Genomic DNA, 15,273 nt, shown 5'->3' with positions numbered 1-15,273 from the left:
TTAAGAACATCTATTTATTTCAAAGGCAGATTTATTTTATTTATTTCAAAGAGAGAAAGGGAAGGGGAGGGACAGAGGGAAAGAGATCTTCCACTCATTGGTTCACTTCCCCAGTAACCACAACAGCCAGGGCTGGGCTAGGTGGAAAACAGGAACCGGGAACTCCACTTTGGTCTCCCGCATTGGTTGCAGGGGCCCAAGTACCTGGACCATCTTCCACTGCCTCCCCAGGTGCATTAGCAGGGAGCTGGATTAGAAGTGGAGCAGCCGGGACTCCAATTGGCACTCACATGGGATGCCTGCATCACAGGCAGCTGCGTAACCCTCTGTGCCCCGATGCATTTTTCAATTAGTGGGTTTACCTGGTGGCCACCCTGCTGTGAGTCAAGGAGCTTCTATATGCGCTAGGGCACTGATGCCTTGGGCTGAGGGGACCTCTTTGGAGCCGTGAGTCAGCAGGCAACCTTCTGGCTAGTGAGAGCCTCCGTCTGCGAGGGGGATGTGGTCTGCGCACAGCATGTTTCTGGAAGGGTATGATTCCCACCCACTTCCTCTCTGGTCCTGATATCATTTTGTTTGTGAAATCTCACATGAGATGAGATTAACTTCTGGCTCTGAGAGTAGGAAGTGTGGAAGCCCCAATCTGGCTATTACTTCTGGATGAAGCACACTTTTCTTCCTCGACACTCTCCCTTTCTCCTCCTTCTACACATTTTCTGTGTACAGGGCTGTGACAATATGCACGGCTCTCTCCCCACAAAGCCTCTGCTGGCTTCCTGACAGCATATTCTTAGCTGTTTATAAGTGACATATAAAGCCTGTTCAGGAGAAAACAGAGATAGGCCACTGTATTTTAGGGATCTACAGCGCATTTTCTAAAAGGCTACTCCGGAGGAAGCAGTTCAGAAATGCTCGTTTGGCTGTGCGGCAGGTGTCACGAGGCTGGCGACTCCTTCGCCACCCACCCATGTCCTAATTAGAAAAGCTCTCCTGAGAAGGCATCCAAGGTGGGATTCTGAGCTCCTGTCTCCCTTCCTTGGAGGTAGCCAGCTCCACCTGTGCCTCTTGTCAAGCGGACTCTCCCAGGTGTGGCTAGGGCGAGTCGGCATTCAAGAGACAGGTGCACCTAAGCCCCAGCGCGCTGCTGACGCTAAAAAGAAAACAAGGTGCCAAAGATGGCGCCCGCGGTCCCCGCGTTGATGATATTTACAGGTGATGGATGAATGTGGCCAGCGCGGCAGCCTGGCCTGATCAGGGCGAAATGGCTGAGCTGGAGAACGGAGAGTGAATCAATCATGGGACCTGCTCCACCCGCCAGCTGGGTTCATCAGTTTCACAGCCGCTCTCAACAGGCTTATAAATTACCCCTGATGGAGGGCTGGCGTGTTGGGCCAGGTTGCGGTGACTTCTCCAGCAGAGATCAATAGGCTGCGGTGAACAGAAACAACACGGCTCCGGGAGAGTTGGCGATGCACTCCAACTTTGGTGCGTCAGCCGTGCTTGCTCTTATAAACCCATGTATTTTGTGCTCAAGCCTTAAGCCTCCATCACAGAAAGAATTCGGGCTTAATTGAACATTCACATGCAGCCGCCATAGCGTCTGAGAGCTTGGCTTCCAGACTCCAGCCCTGCCCTCACCTACTTGCGTGATTTACTGAAGCAATTTATTTGTGCCTTGGACTCCTCGTCTTTAAAGATGGCAATAATAATACGTAGCGTTCTTTCTTCAAGGAGCTCTTACTGCCTCATAAAGTTAAATTGGTTCATATTTATAAGCCAGTATTTAGTCATTCTATCATTATTGTTATTAGTTTGATCTTTTTGCCTGGTCAGCCTCAGCCACATTCAGTTTTGGAAGATGAGCTTCACTCTTTCTTCATGGAGAAGATGATGGCCTGCACATAACTGCGGATTCCACGCATCTCTCCTCACTTATTTGCTTCCCGTCTGAGAGGATGAAGTGTGTCTTCCATCACTCAAGGTCAGTGACCTTGGCACCTGTGACCTTCAGTCCATCTCCTCCATGTCTCTCTGGGTATAGTTGAACATCTGATGGTTTCAAGTTCTGTCTCCAAGTTCATTTTGTTTTCTTCTTAGTGCTCCCATGCCCGTACTCTGTACACCCAAGCCTCTCCTCTTCAAAAACAATAAATAGAAATCAAACAAGTTTCTGTTGGTCCTAAATCCCTGTCTAGTTACCCAAATGCAGGGCATTCCAAAAGTTCATGGGAAATGCCATTAAAAGATATTTACTTTGCTGTAAAAGTTTTTGAAATTCATGCATATTATAGTTATTTACAACTTCTGGAAAATGCATATGATACATATGCATGGATTTCAAAATATTTTTACACCAAAATAAATCTTTTTATTTCTATTTTTCCATAAACATTTTGAAGTACTTCTTTTCTCTCATATTCGTCTAGACATTTCAAAATAGTGTCCTAAACTTTGTATCTCTACTTCCTCACCTTTTCTTTTGTTACAAAACAGTATGCTAATCATTCTGTTAAAACAGCATCATGGGGCTGGTGCTGTGGCACAGTAGGTTAATCCTCTGCCTGTGGTCCCAGCATCCCATGTGGGCGCTGGTTCTAGTCCTGGCTGCTCCCCTTCCTATCCAGCTCTCTGCTATGGCCTGGGAAAGCTGTGGAGGATGGCCCAAGTCCTTAGGCCCATGCATCCACATGGGAGACCCAGAGGAAGCTCCTGGCTCCTAGCTTCCAATCGGCACAGCTCCGGCTGTTGCAGCCATTTGGGGAGTGAACCAGAGGACAGAAGACCTTTCTTCTGTCTTTCCCTCTCACTATCTGTAATGCTGTCAAATAAATAAATAAAATCTTAAAAAAAAAAAAAAAAGCCAGCATTATCCTGGGGCCGGCACTGTGGCGTAGCGGGTAAAGCCGGCACCTGCGTTGCTGGCATCCCTTATTGGCACCAGTTTGAGTCCTGGCTGCTCCACTTCCAGTCCAGCTCTCTGCTATGGCTTGAGAAAGCAGTAGAAAATGGCCCAAGTCATTGGGCCCCTCAACCCATGTGGGAGACCCAGAAGAAGCTTCTGACTCTTGGCTTTAGCTCGGTGCACCTCCAGCCATTGTGGCTAACTGGGTAGTGAACCAGCGGATAGAAGACTTTCTCTCTCTCTCTCTCCCTCTCCCTCTCTCTCTCTCCCTATCCCTCCCTCTCTCTCTCTCACTCTCTCTCTGCACCTCTCTCTGCCTCTCCTTCTCTCTCTGTGTAACTCTGACTCTCAAATAAATGAATAAATCTTTAAAAAAAAGCACCATCCTGGCCTGTTGAAAATATTTTAGCAATGGTCTTTTTCTCATCAATCTGATGAACATTTTTAGTCTTTGTTTTGTACTTACTTCTACTGCTGATTAGTCCTTCCTTGACTCTCTATTTTCTTGGCTTCCTGGAATACCAAGGTCTTATAATTCTCTGAAAATTGCTTTGGGGCAGTGTTTCCAGTATCATTCATCTATGTAGCCTAAAATTTGTTTTTATTTCATTTATTTTAAAATGTTATTTATTTCAGCCAGCACCGCGGCTCAATAGGCTAATCCTCACCTAGTGGCGCCGGCACACCGGGTTCTAGTCCCGGTCGGGGCGCTGGATTCTGTCCTGGTTGCTCCTTTTCCAGTCCAGCTCTCTGCTGTGGCCCAGGCATGCAGTGGAGGATGGCCCAGGTGCTTGGGCCCTGCACCCGTGTGGGAGACCAGGAGAAGCACCTGGCTCCTGGCTTCAGATCAGCGCGGTGTGCTGGCCACAGCAGCCATTTGGAGGGTGAACCAATGGTAAAGGAAGACCTTTCTCTCTGTCTCTCTCTCTCATTGTCCACTCTGCTTGTCAAAAAAAGTTATTTATTTTAGAGAGAGAGAGAAAGAGACAGGAAGAGAATCAGCCCTCATATGCTGATGCTGATTCTCTCTCTCTCTTTTTAAATATTTATTTCTTTATTTGAAAGGCAGAATTACAGAGAGAGACAGAAGGACAGAGAGGGTTGGGAGAGAGAGAGAAAGAGAGAGAGAGAGAGAGAGAGAGAGATCTTCCGTCTACTGGTTCACTCCCCAAATGGCCACAATGATGGGCTGGGCTAGGCTGAAGCCAGGAGCCAGGAACTTCTTCCAGGTTTCTCACTTGGCTGCAGTGCCTGGGATGGCCCAGGGCATTAGGCCATCCTTTGCTGCTTTCCCAGGCACATTAGCAGGGAGCTGGATTGAACATGGAGCAGCTGAGAATCGAACCATTTTCCATACAGGATGCAGAGCTGCAGGCTGTGGCTTAACCTGGTGCTCCACAGTGTGAATCCCTGTAAATGCCTTTAGTGTCCAGGGAGGGGCCAGGGCAAAAGCCAAGAGCCGGAAACACAAACCGAGTCTCCCACATGAGTGGCAGGAGCCCAATTACTTAAGTCATCACCATTGCTTCCCACGTTCTGAATTAACAAGAAGCTGAGATTAGGAATCAGACCTGGGACTCCAATCTAGTCACTCTAATGTGGAATGTACGTGTCAACCATGAGGCTGGACGTCCACTCTGAAATTTATTGTATTTTATTTTTTTAAGTTTTATTTTTTATTTCTTTGAAAGGCAGAGTTACAGGGAGAGGGAGGGAGGGAGGGAAAAAGAGAGAGAGAGAGAGAGAGAAAGAGAAACACTCTTTTATCTGCTAGTTCACTCCCCAAATGGCCACAATGTGGGGGCTGAGCCAGGTTGAAGCCGGGAGCTTCTTCCAGGTCTCCCACATGGTGCAGGAGTCTAAGCACTTGGGCTATTTTCTGCTGCTTTCTCTGGCGCATTAGCAGAAAGCTGGATAAGAAATGGAGCAGCTGGATCATGAACTGGTGCCCAAATGGGGTGTGGCATGGCAGGCAGAGGCTTATCCTGCCTTGCCACAACACTGGCCCTGAAATTTATTTTTAAATACATTTTGTGTATATGAATTATTTCCAAGTGTTACTCAATTTCAAATGAGTATGTGTTTACTTGTTTTTCTATCCTTTTTGATGTTGATATTTAGCCTTATTAAATTAATGTCAGAACATCACCTATATGCTTTGGGCTAAATTGACATTTTCTTTCTGGTCAAACTATGATCATGATTTTATCCATGCTTGATAAGCCTTTGAAAAAGAATCTATTCTCTATACATGTATACAAATATGCAGATAGGAAGACTAAGGGTAAGTCATGTTTGTTAATATTATTACAAATATGTAGCATATTACTATTAATAGTATTCAAATACCTTCTGCCACCAGCTGTTTTTTTTTCTTTGTCTCTTTGTTTGTCAGTTTAGGAGTTTTATTAAAGTCTTCCACTGTTTACTTCAAGCACTTTTTCCTGTACGTATTTCAATGCTGTGTTTGTCAATGCGTAAATGTTTATTCCTGTTGTATCTTCATGAGAATTGTCCCACTTAATTGCATGAACTACCCCTGGTGTAGGTCTCCTCTTGGACTCCTCTGCCTTCTTTAAGAGATGCTTCACTCTTACCCTGCATTCACACGCTCTCTGTGTTCCCTGAGGAACTGCTCTTGCTGTTGGGAGTTGAATGCCATGATATTGAAATGTAAAGCTTGCCTGTAGACTTGGGTCCAAGTGTGCGACTCTACTCCACTTCCGGATGGACTTCACCTGAGCGATACATAGAGTACTCACCCCTTTCACTCCTAACCCTCTGTAGACGGGCTTTCTGGATTATTCACCCCACTAAATATCTTAGGAGCTGGCAAACTCCAGTGATCTGGAGACAATTACAATAATTCCTTCCTGATTTTTCACAGTAAAATAAATGACAGCACGACTACCACTTCACCCCCAAGTCATAATGTGTCGCTCTTCTTCCAGATGGAACCAACCTAAGCCTGTGGGAGTAAGGAATGCAGCTGAGGCAGCAGTGGTGGAAGTTAAAGACCCTTATATGTGCTGCCACAAGTCCTGAATTCAAGTTAATTTTTGGATGGCCTTTGGCTGTTGGCTCTGGGGGGACTCAGTTTCTTTATCCTATTATTAGAAAGAATAAAATAGATGGAAATCATCTTTTCTTGAATACACCAGAAAATGAGTATACCAGAAATCTCATTATGTGCTTTCAATGGTTTGAAAAAGTTAGTGAATATATGTTTAGACTGGACTAAGGTATTCAAACACCATCTAAGATCATCTTTCTCTGGTATATCCTTGTATCGGGAGCAATGGTCTCTGGTTTCCTTAGAATAATGTCTTCTTTATTTCAAGATAGTTGGCCTGCCCTCTGCCTTTGACAAATCACTCACATTCACTTAACCTTTTTCCTGGATTTTCACTCTCCACTCCTTTAATCATTTTCACTGCTCTGCCTTGGACCTTCTCCAAATTCTCTGTGCCTTTGGAAAGTTAGAATCCCCAAATGGAACATAGCACTCTAATAAGGGCTAAGTCAATGCAAAATATAACTCATGACACTCGTTCTTGTCACTTGAGTGACAGGCAACACTGTTAAGACTTCTCAGGAGCTCAAAGAGCTTTAAAAGGCACACATGTACATGGGAGACCCCAAGATCAAACTTCAAGGGTGTGAGCATTGTGCAGTTATGGAAGAACTTAATGCTATTATTGATCCACTCGGGCGAGTGAAGATGTGTGCCCAGAATTTCTAGAGGATGCAGCTTAATGTGGCTCATGCATGAACCCAAGGAGGCAGGTACACACTTGGTATGTGGGTGAAAAGCATGGTGTTCATTACTTAGAGGTTCTTGGTAATAATAGTGAATTCTTCTACCCTACCATTTCAGGATTATCTTAATGCAGTTACTATGACTCTAGTTATTCAGCTTGCCTGACTGCTTTTAAGTTTCCTTCTTCCACAGACACAAAGCCTTTAACTTTCTTACTTTAAGAGCAAAGCGTTCCACAGGGACTAGTAAGAAATAGAATCTGGAGCTGCTCTCAAATTAGTGCTGATAAGGAGCCTGATTCGTGTCCTAGAAAGTCTGAAATATGAGAGGCTTATTACAGAGTAAGTACTACGATTCAGCAAACTATGGAGCAAATGATGCAGCAAGAGATATTAATTTAGGAGTAGGGATGGTAGAAGATCTTGGTTCAGAAATTTTTACCAGGGTTAGAAGTTTAGGACATTGCAATGAAGATGGAAAGTGGTGATTTTTCAGCGAGGAAGTGGATTAGACAGTCCAGCCTAGAGGCATATCATTTAGGTGTGTTGCTCTCCCAACCTTCTGCTGGGAGCAGCTAAGAAGTTGGTAGATCTTGTAGTCAGATGTCCCTGGAGTGAGTAGCACAGGTAAAGTAGATAGCTGGCTAGGTAGGCTAGATAGGTTGTTAGCAGGATCTCTCATCACTGGGTCCCAAAGGCAAAAGTAAAAGGTGGTTGTATTATGTTACCCACTATTGTCCTTTTCAATGGCTCATGGCAGGAATCAAAGCCTTACCCCTTCCCCTTTCCTTGCCTGGACCTCATAGCTCATGCTGAACTGGTTAAACTTTTTCCACAGTTCAAAATGATGGAGTGTGGGTTGTTTTGGCTTGAAGTGGATGAGGACAGGTGGTGCCACCTGCTACAAGTGATTTCCTTCCAGCTGGCTCTAGAACCACCATTCTTGGTCTTTTTTTGCTGTTTGGTGAGATTGGTGTGGAACGGAGAGGCAGAGAGGGGATGTGGAGGCACTTGAATTGGTCAGTAAATCACAACAGACTTGCATGGATTGGCAACCCCTTTCATCTATTGCAGCAGATGCACTGGCATTGAGAGATGGTTGTAGAAGGATATATTTGAATTATTGATGCTCCAGGATCCCTGTGGTGGCCTCTTTCTACTGCAGATGCCAGAGATATTTCTGTATTTCATCAAGGTGACAAAAAGTGCTTATCTTTTTGGAAGGCTGGCATTACTTGAAGCCAAGAGTCCCCTGTAAGTGACCCTGCAAGAGCCCTGCCTTCTTTCAGCTATTTTTCTAGTGGGCATCCACTTCCCTACGCTGTTTTGTTGGTGGACAGCCCCTCAGTCTGCAGAATCTGTCCAACAAAAACTTCTGGGTCTTCATGAAACTCAACTACAGCAAGCGATTAGGACCATCTCTCTCTGAAGCAAGAAGATTGAAGTGGGGTATCTAGAAGTTTTCTCATTAGTTATTGGAGTAGACAACACAATTTCTTGCAAGCTCTGCAAGTCCATCTTTCCCAACAGTTGCCAGGGTTTGGATACAGATATGTTCAATCTTGGAAGGATTCTCTCATGGAGCTGCTATGCCTGAGAGCAGTTTGCAGTAGACTTGTTCTTTGTGCCTCCTCTCCTTCTCGTGTGAAAGGGATGCCTTGTTTACACATAGCAGGCAGGAAAAGCACAAGTGGCCCCACCATCCTTGGAGAGAGAGAAGTTGGGATGAGCAAATGGATCATGCACCCTTGGTGATTCTACTGACTAAACCTAGAGACCCCCTCAGCTTCCATGCTCTATGTCTGGCTGTCTGGGACTTCTGGGTGCTTCTGGAGATCCCAAGAGTGCCTTGCCTTCTGTGGCTCTTGACTGCCTTAATGTGGCCAGACCCATACTCAGAGAAGGGTACACACCACACCCACTGCAGAAGGATGTCTTCCCACTCATTGAATATCTACCAAGCGTCAGGCACCAAACCAGGTCCTTTGCATTTGCTATTTTTGGTTCCAACTACCCCTCCCCAGGGTAACCTGAGGGGTTGGAGCCACAGTATTTGGGGCAAGTGGGAGACACTAGTGTCCTGCAGGGGTCTGGAGGGCAGGGGCCAGCAGAGCTGCGGAGGTGGATTGAGCAGGAGCCACCAGTGTGTGTGGTGTGGGCTTTGGCTGTAGAGGAGAAGCCTCTGCCTGGGGCGGGAATCCAGGCAGACCTTGTTTTCCTAGCTACTTGGACTGTGGTTCCCAGTGTATCCCCGCTCACAGAACCAGGCAACAAAGGAGTCTGCAGCATCCACAGGAAGGAAACAAAGCAAAACAAAGCCCAGACCGGTGCGGTGCTATTAATTCAAATTAATGACCCTCCCCTACAAATAAAGCTGGTGCCTGACAGATTGCTGGCTCTGGGAGGGCAGCAGATGAGAACAAACGAGGGGCTCTGCCGTCTGGCGAGCTGATCGATGCCTCCTCCCCGTCCCTGTCTGCTCACAGCCACCTCCTACAGGTGTTCCTTACCGTCTGAGAATTTTCCCACCCTGCTCCCCTGTTGCCCCAGGGGGCCTGCAGGTCCAAGAGCCCACCCAGGGGTCTCCAAAAAATAAAAAGTGAGCCTGATGACATTGCCCCAGTGCACAGTCACACTGCTTGGAGTTACTGGCAGGTTCCTGGGCGGGGAGATATGTCTGAAATGAGCAGGGGCCCCTGGGTGCAGCTCACAGGGAAGTGCTATTGTTACTTAGGCACATTTGTATCTAGATCTCTCCACCCAGTCCTTATTTGTCTTTGCCAAAATAAAGCTGCATGTGTTTATAAGGGCTTCTTTTGTCCACCTACCCTGTCACTCAGGTGATACAGAGGTGAATACAGCATGGCTCTTCTTAAAACCACTTTGAAGGAGGTAAGTTCCCTGGGCCAGGGAACAGGAAGGTTAAATTCTCCAAGGATCACTCACAGGTACATGGGAAAGACAGCATTTGAATCCAAGTCCCTCATTCCAAAGATTTATTTTAATTCTACCATAACATCTGTCCTATGTTTTCCCCTTGGTACACTTTAGTGCAAAGGCAGAACCTTAAAATAACTAATTTCCAGAAGAATCACAGTGAGAAAGAACTAGAATAGTGTTTGCGTATCACCAAATATACCCACCCTGACTTTGCAGAGAGAAGCAGAGGCCCTGGGCAGGAAGGGGAAAGTTTCCTGCCCTTGCATGTCAGAGGGAGGCAGGTGTTTCGGGGCCCATCTCTCTTTCACTCAATAAATGCGCTCAAGAGTGAAAAGGTTGAACTGCATGCATTTTCACACCTGCAGCCACATGCAAGGCTCCAGGGCACACAGACCCCTAAAGACAACCTGTATTCTTTGCGCCATGTATTTCTGTTGTCATGTCACTAAGAGCTGTCTTCAATGCTTAAACAGCTCTCCAGCAATATGGGGCTATGGCTTTTGTTCTAAGATTTTCTTCCAGGTGTGAATGGAAATCCAGGGGATCCCTACCCCACTCTTGCACCCCTGACCCAGTTCCCTGGGACCCCTTTTTTTTTTTTTTTTTTTTTTTTTTTTTTTAGAAATCCAAACTTTTATTTTCCTAGACTGCAGCCTTCACGAAGAAAGTCATTGCTATTGAAGTTACTTGTTTCCTGTTCTGTAAAGAAGGAATCTCATTCTTCCCTAGCTTTTCCTTATATCTGATTGCAAACACAAAAGCCCCTGGGCAGTTAGTGGATCTTGGATTTAACTGATGTTTGCTAATTACTAGAGACCTTTCTCTTTAAACAAGTGCTTCTTTCTTTGCAGTCTCTGCACAAACACAGCTTTGGAGAGAGTTTATATTTTTAGGGAAAGTAAATAACTGCATTGTGCTAAACTAGCTACTGTGATTGATATAGAAATCTGGGTGTCAGGTCCAGGACTTTCTGCTTTAGGTGCTGTATCCAAATACTTCTCTTTATTATTTCATTTCTTCATTCAACTCACTCATTCATTCAATAAATCCATATTGAATATTTCTAACTTCTAGGCTCTGAGCTCATTGCTGAGACTATATAGGAGACACCATTTCTAAACCATTCTCTCAATGCTCTCACAGTCCGGAGATGGACAGAGACTAAAACAGAGGCCATTATACAGATGAGAAAACATGGAACACTATGAAACAGAGGAAAGGTTGTGGAGGGAGAGTTTGTGAGTTTCCTGGGAGAGGAAGTTAACTTATGGATCAAAAATGAGGAACAAAAAGAAATGAGCATCGTGGAGGAGTGAATGTTCAGTATAATTTAAGTTGAGAGGGCAGTTTTCTAAAAACGTTCATGAAAGAGAATGGTGGATTTCAAGCAGTTTCAGTTGATGTAAGGTCTGTGGAACAAAGCGGGGTATGAGAAGGTAGAGTGAGACAGGAAACAGATTATGAACCTTCTGATTGAATGTGTGCTGTTGAGACAGGAGGTGAAAAATTGTCCAAAAGCAGTGGACTGCTATGAAATATTTTAAGCCTGATAAAGTCTTAATGTATTAGAATTTTAGAAAAGTCGTTCTAACAAGAGCATCGAGAATGCACTGGAAAAGGACAAGTCCATTTTGGAATGTTTGATGAGGACAAGGGCTGAGGAAGTAGGGAAGAGACGGCCAGTTGTAGACATAGTAAGGAAGCAGCATTGACAAGACCAGAAGATGAGTTGTGCGCAGGAGGATATGAGGGAGAAGAGAGAATGATTTCTGGGCCACTGGTGCAGTGATCTCAGAAAGCTGAGGAACGAAGGCCATGAGTTCCTCCCAGAGCCTGAGGCACCTGCACAATATTCAAGTGGAGATGTCTAGAGAGCAATTTCATTTAGGGTTGAGCAAAGAGACCTCCTAATGTTTAGACCTGGCCCTGAGGTGAGCTGTTCCAGAGAGGTGATTTTAGTGGGGAGGGATCCCGGGCGATGGGGATAAAAAGGAGCTCATGAAGCTGCTGAAACCTAGCCACTAGGGATAAGGTGAGAAGCAGGTCACACATAGAAATCAGAGGAGGGTCATTTCAAAGACAGAGCTCCTGGTATTACCTGATGCCACACAAAGATTATGAAAAATCAGAGATGAAAAATATGCATTGAATTTTAAAACTGTGGCGATAACAGGCAATCTTGAGAAGGTGAGGACACAGGGAAAGCTTTCAGAAAGCCTGGCTGCTATGCTAAGAACAGAAATAAGTCAGTACCAGGAAAGTTGTGTGAGGCTGAGGGAACTGGTTACCCCCAACCACACAGTGTGGGCTCTGCATCTGTGATGTACAGTCATGGGTAAGAGACTGATGCAGGGAAAAAAAAATCTAAGTCATGTCCTGGTCAAGCACTAAGATGATTGATCAGTAGAGGAAGTTGTTCCAAGAGAAAATGCCGTTATGACAGGAATGGCTCATTGAAAACAGTTTCCTGATTCATACATGAGGGTGAGTTTCGGGTTGGGAACTCCATCTCCTGTAGCTTTGTGATTAGGAGTGTGGGCTCTGTAATCAAATTTCCTAGGTTCGGATTTCTGTGAGCTGTGTGAGCTAGGGAGAGTCCCCTCATGTTTCTGTGTTCAGGTTCCTGGCTTTTAAATGGGCATCGTGAGAGAACTGGGCTTATAGCATGTCGACAACAATGGCAAATACGTGTCTTTAAAACACTTTGCCTCATTTCTGAATTATCATTCAGTGAACATTAGCTACATTACACTTATAATATTTAACATCTATATAGTGCTTTTAGTCATATGTAATGTTTAAAGCTTCTGCACACATTTATTAACACTGCAGAACACACAAGGAGTATGGAAACAGGGCAGTGTTATATCTGTAAGCCAACTTGTGGCAAAATTGAGAGCCAAGGACTTGAGCGACTTGTCCAAGGTTATACGGGTGCAGGTAGAGTCAGAACTTATACCATGTTTCCTGAATTCCTGAGCAGTGTTTCTTCTTTTAGTGAACATCATAGAAATTTAGATTGATTTATTATTTTATTAATTGCTATTTTATTTATTCTCGAGGGACAGAATGGTGTGGGGGAGAGAGAGAGTCTCATTTACTGGTTCACTCCTAAAATGCACACAACAGTCAGAACTGAGCCATGGCCAAAGCTGGGAGCTGAGAACTCAACCCACGTCTCCTACATGGGTGGCAAGGGTGAACCTACTTGAGCCACCACTGTTGCCTCCTAGAATCTGCTTTAGCAGGAAGCTGAAGTCAGGACCTGAAGTCATGAATCAAACCCAAGTATTCCACTGTGGGACACTGGCATCTTAAGCAATAGGTCAAATACCTGCCCCAACACTTTGAATTTCAAGGATATTTTTAGTGGTTGTAAGAGGAACAATTTTTCTGTAATTATAACCATCAAATTGACATTTTGGGTAATATTTTACCAATGGCTATTTTGGTTAGTATTTTTTTTCATATCTTCACTTTCAAAGTATTAGCAATTGTTTGTTTACATATATATGCATATATATGTATATATATATATATTTTTACATTTTCTTTTATAGTACTGGGCACACAGCAAGCACTACTCTTACTCCTCTCATTGAGTTTCCTTATCCTCCTCTTCTTCCTCTTATTTTCTTGGTCTCATTTCCTTAAGGAAATGGTCCTCAAACTTAATATTCATTAGAACTTCTGAGATATTTGTTTAAAAGGAGAGTCCTGGGCTTTACCTCAGATAATATGATTAATCAGGTCCAATATAAGTACAAGAAGAAGCACTTTTAGTACATATCTTCATGGTTTCTGTTACTGGTGGTCCCACCCTCCAAAATATATTTTCTTGTGTGATTAGATTAAATCCATTGAAAGAACTGCAGTTGCTAGATGGGGGCATTTTATATTTTTTATATATATAATTTTTGTTTTAATTTTTAATTAGTGTTTTTAACAGATTCAATGTCATTGTAGATACACTTCTAAGAACATATGACATTCATTTCCTCCCTTCCTTCCCCTCTCTCCCTCCCACCTTCTTTCCTTCTCCCTTTCTGTCTTTTTTGTTTAGTTTTTAAAAATATTTTTATTTTATTTATTTGAAAGACAGTTACAGAGAGAGGTAGAGACAGAGAAAGAGGTCTTCCATCTGCTGGTTCACTCCCCAAATGACTGCAATGGCCAGGGCTACGCCGATCTGAAGCCAGGAGCCAAGGAGCTTCTTCCTGGTCTCCCATGTGGGTGCAGGGGCCCAAGGACTTGGGCCGTCTTCTGCTGCTTTCCCAGGCCATAGCAGAGAGCTGGATCAGAAGAGGGGCAGTCAGGACTAGAAGCGGCAGCCATATGGGATGCTGGTGCTTCAGGCCAGGGCTTTAACCCGCTGTGCCACAGCACCAGCCCCTGTTTAGTTTTTTTGATACCATATGTTAAAACTGCATTACAGTAAAAAGGCTTAATACTTCAGCAAATAAGAAATTTAACACGTAAAAGGCAAAAAGACCCTGGCTTAGTGGGAATATAGACAACAGCTATATACACAATAATTGAATGGAAAAACGACCATTTCATCCATTTACAGTAAATTTGAAAGTAAGTGCAGATCATTAAAACTACAATAGTATAACATTCTTAATCATTGGATTCTCAAAGGTATAAAACAAGAGTTTTACAAAACTATATTTGCAGCAATACTGATACAGACATTTCTTTATTTTTTGTTTTTTAAATTTTAGCTCCCACATATAAGGGAGAAAATGTGATATTTGTCTTTCTGCATCCAGCTTATTTAACTTCATGTGATTTCCTCCAGTTGAGTCCATTTTGCTACAGATGGTAGAATTTCATTCTTTTTGTAGCAGGATAATATTCCATTATGTGCATATATATATATATATATATATATAAATTTCTTCATCTGTTCTTCTGATGATGGACACCTTGGTTGGTTCCAAATTTGGGCTATTGTGAACAGTGCTGCTATAAACATGGTGGTGCAGGTGTCTCTTTGATACACAAGTCTTTTACCTCTCTCTGTAGCTCTGTCTTTCTCTTTGATACACAAGTTTTTGTTTTGTTTTGTTTTGTTTTGTTTTTGGCAGGCAGAGTGGACAGTGAGAGAGAGAGACAGAGAGAAAGGTCTTCCTTTTGCCGTTGGTTCACCCTCCAATGGCCGCCGCAGCCAGCATACTGTGGCCGGCGCACCACGCTGATCCGAAGCCGGGAGCCAGGTCTCCCATGGGGTGCAGGGCCCAAGCACTTGGGCCATCCTCCACTACACTCCCTGGCCACAGCAGAGAGCTGGCCTGGAAGAGGGGCAACCGGGACAGAATCCGGCACCCCGACCGGGACTAGAATCTGGTGTGCCGGTGCCGCAAGGCAGAGGATTAGCCTATGGAGCCGCAGCACCGGCCTTCTCCTATATTTTCTTTCAAGAACTTCGTAGTCTCAAATCTTAAATTTAGATATTTTATACATTTTGAGTTAATTTTTTATATGGTGACAGATAAGTATCTAATTGCATTCTTCTACATACATACATCCAGTTCTGCCTGCACCATTTGTTGAAGAGATTATCCTTACTCCACTGCATGGTCTGAGCACATTTGCTATGTATACATGGATTAATTTCTGGGCTCTCTATTCTGTTCCATTGATCTAAGTATCAGTTTTTATGCCAGTAC

At 44.2% G+C, this 15,273-nt stretch overlaps 1 long non-coding RNA gene across 6 annotated transcripts; it reads left to right on the top strand.

Moving 5' to 3' along the window:
• Positions 1–347: 347 nt before the first annotated feature.
• LOC149128614 (uncharacterized) lies at positions 348–6,030 on the top strand. Of its 6 annotated transcripts, none has more exons than XR_016222082.1 (4): positions 348–531; positions 1,812–1,981; positions 5,303–5,348; positions 5,854–6,030. It is a non-coding gene; the product is annotated as an uncharacterized LOC149128614 (long non-coding RNA). The 6 variants fall into 6 exon arrangements; XR_016222087.1 differs by having other exon boundaries at positions 349–531; positions 1,834–1,981; positions 5,298–5,348; XR_016222077.1 differs by having other exon boundaries at positions 350–531; positions 1,834–1,981.
• Positions 6,031–15,273: the final 9,243 nt, after the last annotated feature.

Source organism: Oryctolagus cuniculus, chromosome 1 (genome assembly GCF_051225735.1).
Source record: "Oryctolagus cuniculus isolate XC-2025 breed Fujian yellow rabbit chromosome 1, ASM5122573v1, whole genome shotgun sequence".
Taxonomy (NCBI): Eukaryota; Metazoa; Chordata; class Mammalia; order Lagomorpha; family Leporidae; genus Oryctolagus; species Oryctolagus cuniculus.
The sequence above is the reverse complement of the archived record's forward strand: the minus strand, read 5'-3'. Positions and strand labels throughout refer to the sequence as shown.